Consider the following 9,241-nt stretch of genomic DNA (forward strand, 5'->3'; position numbering starts at 1 on the left):
CCGGTGCCTCCGTGGGTGGGAGGGCGACATGGGTCGTTTTCTTTGCTTTGCTTTAGAATACCCTTGCTCGGAATGTTTTCTCCCCTTTGGTTTAAGGTGGCGAAAGAACCGAGGCAATTATGACAGAAAAAGAGAAAGGAGAGGAGAGAGTGAAAAGACTCGCGTGACCGTAATGAAGCGCTGTGCACTGAGGGACTGGGGTGGAAATCCGCGGGGCCAGGGCGCGGGGCAGGTGTGAAAAGCCTGGGGTGGAGGGCGGAGTGGGAATCCAGGCAGCCTGGAAGAGCCAGCAAGCCCGGCAGGGGGGCCCGGGAGCCGTTCCCAACAGGTGACTTCTGCCCTGGAAGGGAGACTGCCGCTCGGCTTCCCGAGTCTCCGCGTGGATTTACTAATAGAGGGATTGTTAAGTGGCAGCGAGGCGTTTCCGACTCACCCCGTGCAGTCCCGGGAGGGGAAGCGCCGAGAGTTCCTCCTTCCATCTCCTCCCCCACCCCAACACACCCTCTCCTTATGGAAACACGACAAAGTAATAAATAAGACAATCCGGAAAGCCACTTAGCACTAGTGACATTTTGAAATCAACCGTTTAAAACCGTTCACGCAGGCACCTCGGGCTCCGGGAGCCCAGTTTGGTTTGCCTTCCTCCGCTCGCCCTCCGCTCCCTTCCCCCTCCTGCGGTTTTCAATGTAGTTCCAGCTGTCAGACTCCCTTCGCCGGGCCCTGGGATATTCCTTCAGTTACAGGCGTCGGCATCACAAAAGTTAGGGAAATCTTCCAAACCAACGCCCCAGCCACTTCACATCTAAGGTGGGGCCCCAAGGAAATCTTTCTGAAGAAGTCCAGTTTTTTTGTGTGTGACAGTTTTTTTTTCATCGTCTAAAAATCTAGTTTTTAAACAAAGATCAACGTGTTATGCTAAAGTGTTGAGCTGACTGTTAAAACATTTGGGGAAATAATGACAATGTAACAAAGGCCTGGTTTGGAGTGAATCATCACCCTTTTTAAAAGTTAAAGCAATTTTCAGGAGAATAGCTTTCAGCAAACGCTTTACATTATTCAAAACGGCCAAATAATGCTCTATTATAGCGCCTGAATGCTGCCAGTCAGCCCCTAAGTGCAATTTGTGCAAAGGCCCCGGTGCCTTATCTCCACTTCTTTATAAAGAGGTGAATATAAAACAATTTCTTCCAAACCCAGACAGAGAGCACGAAAATTGCTTCCCTTTCTGCAATCAGGGCAATTTAACTGGAGTGCAATTAGCACTATTAAATGTCGATTCTGCATAAACAAATCTGACTGAGCAGCGAAAGTGGGGTGAGAACCTCATATACACTGAAACTGATTTTTAAAATTATGTATCCGGGTCCTTTACAATTGATCCGTGACGTTTTCATCTTGGAATATATTTACATCATAAATACACTATGGTTAAATCAACATAATTTTTTTTTGCAAAAAATTCAATAGGAATCCTAATAAAGAAGAATAGGGTAATTAAAGGGAAGACTTCACTTCCTTTGAACAAATATTGTTTCCTCCATCTTGCCTCTGCTGAGAGCTTTGATCTAGACTAGAGCAACTGCTCAAGTTGCTGCGTTTAGGAAGCAAAGCCGGGAAAACAATTCCGTCGTTAGCACTGACTGACCCGAGGGATTGGAGCTCCTTCGCCAAGGGGGGTGGGGGTGGGGGTGGGGATGGGGGTGGGAAGCTTATCCCTGATGCACCGGTAATAGGGTGAGGTCTAGGAGGACCAGTTATCTTCTGAAAAACTCGAAATATTAGTTGGGAGACTTGAGGCCTTAAGCGGGAGGGGAGGCGTGGGGGAAGGAGGAACCCAAGGTTCAGCCTGGGCCCTCCTGTCAGGTGCCAGAGCTGGCCATCCGTGCAGGGATGGCCAGGGGTGGAGAGAGGGGAGAGGCAGGAGAGAGGAACCCATGAAAAGCTTGTATCTGACCTGTCCTCCTCCTACCTTTCTCTATTTATTTGCTAACCCACAAGGCTCCCTTTTAGAATCATTTGTGCAATTAATTATGCTTTTCATTTGCATGACCTACGCTACAGCAATGATTATCAGGTTAGCACGGGGTGGGAGTTGGGGAGATACATTAATAACTTGAGTTAAAAAGGAAAAAAGGAAAAAAAAGAAGCTGCCCTGTGTACTATGGTCACCTGCCATGAACAAGGGTGGAGGAAGCGTAGGTGCCTGTTGAGTGCCAGTGAATCCTTCCCACCGTTGGGGTTTGCCAGTTGTGGGTGCAAATGACATGCAGTTTTTGATTAGAAGGAAATCTTTTATAGTTAACGCACAGTCGATTTTAAAAAGCACCAGCCTTGAGATCAAATAGATGGAGAAAATTAATTGAAAATTGAGGAACTCTCCCACAATTTCCGTTGAGCTTTCATTTAATATTTGTTCTAGAATGCTCTCATTCCAGCCCAACTCTTGCAAATAAAAGAGTCAGAAAGGATCAATAGGCCAATGGAACTTTTATCTTTTCTCCATCTCAGAAGTATTACAGCTATTTAGAGGTGGCACAAGATGCAGATTCATCTTGTCTGTGAGGTCTACTGGAGAAGCTGAAAACTCTTAGTCTATTAAGTGTACTCCAAACATGTGCTGCAGAACGGCTGCAAGATGTATCTGGGCCATATATTTAAAGGCTGCCTTGATCTGTTTATCTGAGCCAAAAGTGCATTAACAATTAAAGGAAAGACTCTGGTGTGTCAAAGGAAGGAAGGTAACTGTAGACTGTGTGATGATTTTAATGACTGCAATTATTGGGAGATTATTCGACAAGCATCATAGATTTGTTTACTGCATTACTTGGAAGCTATGGGGGGCCTATTCAGCTTGGGGTTTTATCTTCCTCCCTCTCTCGTGGATTGTCATACAGGGGTCCTAGACCTAAGCAAATGTGACATTCAGTGTTGACTTTCTTCTCTTTTTTAGAGCATTTCAACCCAAATGAAGTACATTTGTTGTCTCAGCCAACTCTAATGGAACCATCTTTGGAGACATTAAAGCAGTCTTTTCACATAGACTCTGAGCTAATATATTAAAACAAAGCCAACGGCCAGAGGATTCTGGTCTCTAGTCAGCTTCTCCCAGCCAGGATACCAGTTTCACCCTTTCACAGGCAGCCATTGAGGAGACTTCCAGCTCTTCCTCCTTCATCCAGGGCTTGGAGGAAGCACTATTGCTGCAAGATGTTAAACATAAGCTTCCGCATATCTCCAGGACTCCATATTGGAGAAAGTTTGTTTTTTCCTTCCTTGCTTTTAACCCGCCTCCCATACCCCGATATTATTTCCTATCACAACTCCTGTTGCCCTGATGAATGGAAGACCTATTCCTAGAAGCATACTGGTTTGTGGATAAGAAAGGGTTTCCTATACATATACATACAGATACAGGGGGTACAAATAAGAAAGATTTGTGTCTGACGTAAATAAAACCATGCTCAGTCTACAATAACAAGTCACAGTCTGGGCTTCTCTCATTAATGAATTACTGATTTGGCAGTGAGATTTAAAAGGGGGAGAAAGGATAGCAAGCATTCCCAGTAAGCCCCTTCCCTCCCGCTCCTGAGGCACTGAGCCCGCAGTGACCTGGTCATCAGGGTGCTCTTCCTGGGTCTGTAATCATCCCCTCTCAAGACTAAGGTGCACTCTGCTGGGACCGAGAAACTTCCCTGTTCAAACAGGCGCCTGCAGAACTCTGCAAGTGGCAATTAGGAGCCCATTACAAGCCATTAGATTGATCAATGTACCTTAAACAATGCGAATGATTTATATGGCTGATTTACAGGGGGGAGAAAAAGAAAAGGGTGGAGGGAGGACGACTCCATCTCCTTTACAGCCACGGCGCTATGTTGGAGACCTGAGAACAGCCATTGCTCATCACTGCTTAGAACCACCAGAGCGATTTATTTAGAAAACTTTTCGAGCAAGGACAGAGGCTTGCCTGGCTCCTCCGGTGGGTGGCGAGATGCACATTCTTTGCCCCTTTCTCTTTTTACTAAGGAAGAGCTTAGAAAGGCCAAGGCCCGGAGGAGCAGCGGGGGAGGGGTGGGGGTGGGATGAGGTCGCGGCGACGCCACGCCCCTAGCGGAGGACACCTCCCCGTGGGGTCCCAGCTGTCTCCCCTCCCCGCGTCTGTCCCGGGAGAGGAGGAGGAGGACTTACACATTTGTTTAAGGGAGGGTTGAAGAGCTGTGTGGCCTCCTAATTAGAGAAGGAACACAGAACCATTAGCCCTTTAAGTCTCAGGCGCGATTCGGGGAGGAGCTGCGACCCAGCTCCCCGCGAGCAGATGACGCGGGGGGTGGGCTGGGGTGGAGGTGGGCTGGAGAGGGAGGGGACTCCGCGGAACGGAACTCCTCGCTAGGGCTATTTCAGCTAATCTATCTGGCGAAGACAAAATTACAACAGAGCTGAAGCGATCAAAGCGGGCCCGCCACCGCCCCCTCCTGCCCTCCTTCCCGGCCCGAAGTCTGTTAGTCGTTGTCTCCTCTGCTGCAGACACTCGTCGGTCTTCTCACGACAAGGAAATTCCTGCCGGTTTTTCCAGAGCCTGCAAGCAGAGGACAGACGCACTTCACACTTCTCAGTGAGGGAGAATTCCCTTTGTCTTATTTCCCCCTCCACCCGTCGGCCTTCGGCTCTGAAATGGGGGGCCGGCTGCGGCGGAGAAAAACCCTGGGAACCGAGGGGGTGGCGATCGTCACGTCACCCCACGTCCAACTCTGCCCCTGCTGGTTCCTCCTCTTCCTCCTCCGTCTCCTTCTCTTTCCAAACCTTCTCCTTCCCTTTCTCCCTCCCTCCTTCCAATCCTAAATCCTCTCACCCCTCACGTCTCCCAGCGCCTGGGCAGGCAGGAGCAGTTCATTCCTGGCCTTGGTGCTTTGGCGGGAGAGCTCCTCCTAGCTTGTTCGTGGGTGTCTGGGACAAACCCTTTTGTTTGTGTCTACAAGTGGAATGGGAAGCATTCCGGGTGGATAATGGGGCACAGAGGGAAGAGCGGGAAAGCCGAGAAACCACATGCATTGGGAAAGCTGCTACCTGTGTCTTCCGCAGCCAGAACGCAGCGGGAGCCCAGGATTTGGAAACTCTTCCGGGTGGATCATGATTTCACCCGCACAGCCCTCCCACCACCAGCAGCTGCTCTCACCGATCCCTTTTTGCCCCATATCTCATTCTCCTGGGTTCTTTTCTGAGTTGGTTCCTTTCAATTCCCTCCTTCCTAGGACTTCATCGCAGGGCCCTACAGTGCAGGGAGAGGCCGCGAGAGAAAGAAAGCCGGTTATAAGATTTCCTCCAAGGGCCCGGGCACTCCTGGGACACCCCAGGATCAGACCTGCCCTGGGTCGACAGTACCATGTTTTCTGGGTTTCGGCCACTCTGGAGTCGAACCCTGCGCGGGCCAGCCTCTCTTGTCACACTCTCCGATGTATGTCACCTCACCCCCATCTTGAGACCAGACTGACCGCCGCCCACCACCAGGGCAGAGGGAAGCTCCGCACCCCTGAGACACGTGCACCTCTTCTTGCTCTCCCTCCCGCTGCCGCACGCAGAGTGCACAGGACGACACAGACACACTGGGGCGCACGCCAGCGAGGTCCACCCTCCTTCCCAGCCAGGCAGCAGCACGCAACACGGCCTTGAGGCAGGTGACGTCGCGGGGGAGGCGGACTCCGCGCTCCAGATGCCACCCTGGGAGCGGGATGTTCACGTCTCCCCACGCCAGCTGCGGGCCTCCCGGGCCGGGTGGCCAGCTGCCTGGCAGCGGCGGGGCCTCCCCTCTGTCTCCCGCAGCTCTCAGGCATCGCCTCCTGCTCTGCGCCCCTCGCCTCACCTACGCCGTCTCAGCCCCGGAGCGCCGGTCTCAGAAGCCTGCTGCAGCCCGCTTCCATAGGCTGGGCTACATCTGGGATGCATTGCCCCTTAATTGTCAATCCCATTATGGTGATCAAGTGAACGTTGCTAATCTCTGCACTTATTGTTTAGGTAAATAGAGGCTGCGTTTAATCAATACGCAGAGCACCAGCCTTCTCAGTGCCAAGTAACTTAAGTCAACGGTGCAGATCTCAGCGTGTGCGTAATTACTGAGCATGCGGAGTATTCACTCCAGCCCAGTCCCACAGTTTTTCCCCGACCCGTGGGAGCAGGAGGAGGGGACGTGAGGCATCTCCACCCTCCACGGGATCGCGGGCCGCTTCCCTCCGGGGAAGAAAAGGACTTCGTCGCTGTGGCACCGAGAGCCTGGCAAGGGAGCCAGAGGCTGGACTGGGGACGCCCTGACCTCCGAGCGTTCGAACTCGCGCTGGGCGCCGTCTCCCAGCGGGCTTTTAGCCTCCTCCCCTCCAAATCTGCCACTGCCAAAAGACAGCGGTTCCCCACTGGCCAGGTCCTGGCCGGGCGGGAAGGCTGAGGGGAGGGGGCCCTGGAGGGGGTCGCCCGTGCTCCCGGCGCCCGGGCTGGCTCAAGCTGGCTCCTTTTTTTCCTCCCGCTGCTGGGTGGGAGTTGCCGGCTTCCTCGCCCCGCGGGAACTCCTGAGAATGCCAAGGCTTGGGAGCCCGGAGAATGGGCTATTTGCGCTTCTTCTGAAATAGCTATTCCTAAAAAGGACCCTAGCCCAACCAGACCAAGAGGATCCGGGATACGCAGTAGGGGGTGGGCAGGCCGGCGGAGGTGGGCGGTCGGCTCTCCGGAGAGGTGGTGTGGGGTCCTTACCGCAGCCTGGCTGCTGCTGTGGCCTCAGAGTTAGGGCCTCTGGGCCTCGGCAGGGAAAGGGTTTGTTGGGATACTTCCCAGTGGCTGCTGAAATAACTCGATCCCTCCCGACACGCCCTGGACTGGGGAGGCTGACCCTCCAATTTGAGGCACTAGCACTTTCTCCTCGGGCACTTTGTCGCTAGGAGTTTCTGTTCGTCCGCTCCGTTCCCCAGAGTGTTGGTAAGCACAACCAGGAACTCCGGTTGTAATCAGATACCCACCTTGCATGGAATTGTCCTCATTTAAATAAGCTGCATTCTAAAGTTAACTCATCATTTGCAAGTTTAGGGTGTCCCTGCAACCGCCCAACTAAATTACAGCTGGTGCTTGAATTAGGTCCCACCTTATTGAATGACAGCTGGCTGTTTTTAATTTTTGGAATGAAACAGTTCTGGTATAAGGTATCTCTGCCTTCTCCTTCTCTTAAAAGTCGAATAGCATTTGAACAAGAGGAAAATTAAACACAAATGTCCGTGCAATCCTGAAAACCTATTTCTTTCTGTCACTCCTTTCCGAGCCTCTCCTCTACTACCACCCCAGCCTGTGACTCTCCTTGTCAGCTACAAGACAGACCTTTTACATCCCTGCTGCAAACTATCCTCCTAGTCAGTCCAGAGGACAGACAAATACGGTTTCAGACTCTTGATTGGGAATGTCAACGGAACTTTTTCTGGGTTGTGGTTGTTTTGAAGCTAGGACAAGGAAAAGAAAGGCAAGGGGGCTGATGGTCAGGGCTCCTGGTTGGGCACTGACCCTGTAGGGCTCTCAGGAGCTGGGTGTGAGTTAAGGTCCACCACTTAATGCTGTGATATTGGGTGGGCCAGGAAACCTCTAAGTTTCTTCCTCTCTAATATGAGGCTAATAATTTCAACTTTGAAAGATTGTTACAGAGGTTAAATAAGACTATATAGGGAAATTCATAGTAGTGTGCTCAAAACTTAAAAATTGAAACCAAGAGTTCCTGCCCTTCGTTTCCCACTGAAATAGTATTTCCACCAAAAACTTACATGGAACTGAGGACAAAAATAAGCTAGTATACAGCAGAATTTTAGTGTATATGTGTAAAGCACAGGGCCTAGTACAAAATCAGATTGAATAAGATAAATGTCATGACAGGTGCCTCTTTGGGGAGGGGTAAGGTTAGCTGCTCCAATCAGCAACAGGCTTCATGGTCTGGCTTTCACTGCTCTGCCCAAGGAAAGAGGAGGCGTTTTTTCTAACAGGAATGCCTAAAATTTACTGAGCACTTACTATATGGCAGGCACTCTGCCAAGTGCTTTACACACAGCATCTCGTTTAATCCACCCCAATATCTTATCAGGTGAATATTGTTGCCATTTCTCTTTTTAACCTTAGTTATGGAAAATCTCAAGTATATATTTAAAAGTAGAGAATTCTATAATTAACCCCTCTATGTCCATCACCCAGCATCAATAATTGTCAGCTCATAGCCAAACTTACTTATTCTCTACCCCATCCATTTCCTTCTTCTTTATTTGGAAGCAGATCTTGGAAATTATATCATTTTACTTGTAAATATTCCAGTATGTATCAAAATATCAAAAGACAATAACTCTAAAAATAAAACCAAAATCACAATATCATGTTAAGTATACCTAAACACATTTGAAATAATTCCTTAGTATTACCAAACATCTCTCACTAGTTGTCTCATAAATGATTTTTGATAGTTGCTTCCCTTCCCCAAATCAGATCTAAACAATATTCACACATTTAATATCTCAAGTCCCTCTCCCTCTTTTTCTTTCCTTGCAATTTAATTATTGAAGTAACCAAGTCATTTGTCCTTATATCCTTTTTGAAAATGAAGAAGCAGGCTCAGAGAGGTTAAAAGAATTCAGTAAGAGAGAAAAGGAATTCAGTCCTAGCTATGTCTGATTCCAGAATCCAAGTGCTTAATGGCTTTATTATACTCCCTTTAAACCAAGTGATGAAAAGCAAGACACAGGAAAAACACAGTCACTCATAAAAGATTTCAGAACATGCATGACTCCCTTAAGTAACTAGTTCCTTTACCAAGTGTCTACAGAAAGCCATTCACTTAAAATGCAGGCAGGGTTTGAAATGTGGGAAGAGAAATTGAAAACAGGATAACCCAGTATCCTCCTTATGTTTTGAATCTGACTAAATTTCTTCATGCAAATGTATCTATAACGTGGTGAAGGGGTTTTTAGTTCCAACAAATATTTAGCAAAGTGAAAACATTTCTTAAACGAATCTATCAGTTTCATTTTCTCTCTTCTCCTCCTTTATGTTCCCCCTTTCTCTGTTCTTTATAACTAGATAAGAAGAAAACATCTTTTTTATGTAGTTATTTTAAAATACCAGTCAAATTAACAATTTAGTAGTTTGATATGTGATATCTGGCTTTTGTTACGGTAGTTTTGAAACCACAGTTACCCTAGCAACTGAATACATTTTTTCTTTAAAAATTTTTTAAAGCTGT

The sequence above is a fragment of the Plecotus auritus genome (genome assembly GCF_963455305.1).
Source record: "Plecotus auritus genome assembly, chromosome: 5".
NCBI lineage: Eukaryota > Metazoa > Chordata > Mammalia > Chiroptera > Vespertilionidae > Plecotus > Plecotus auritus.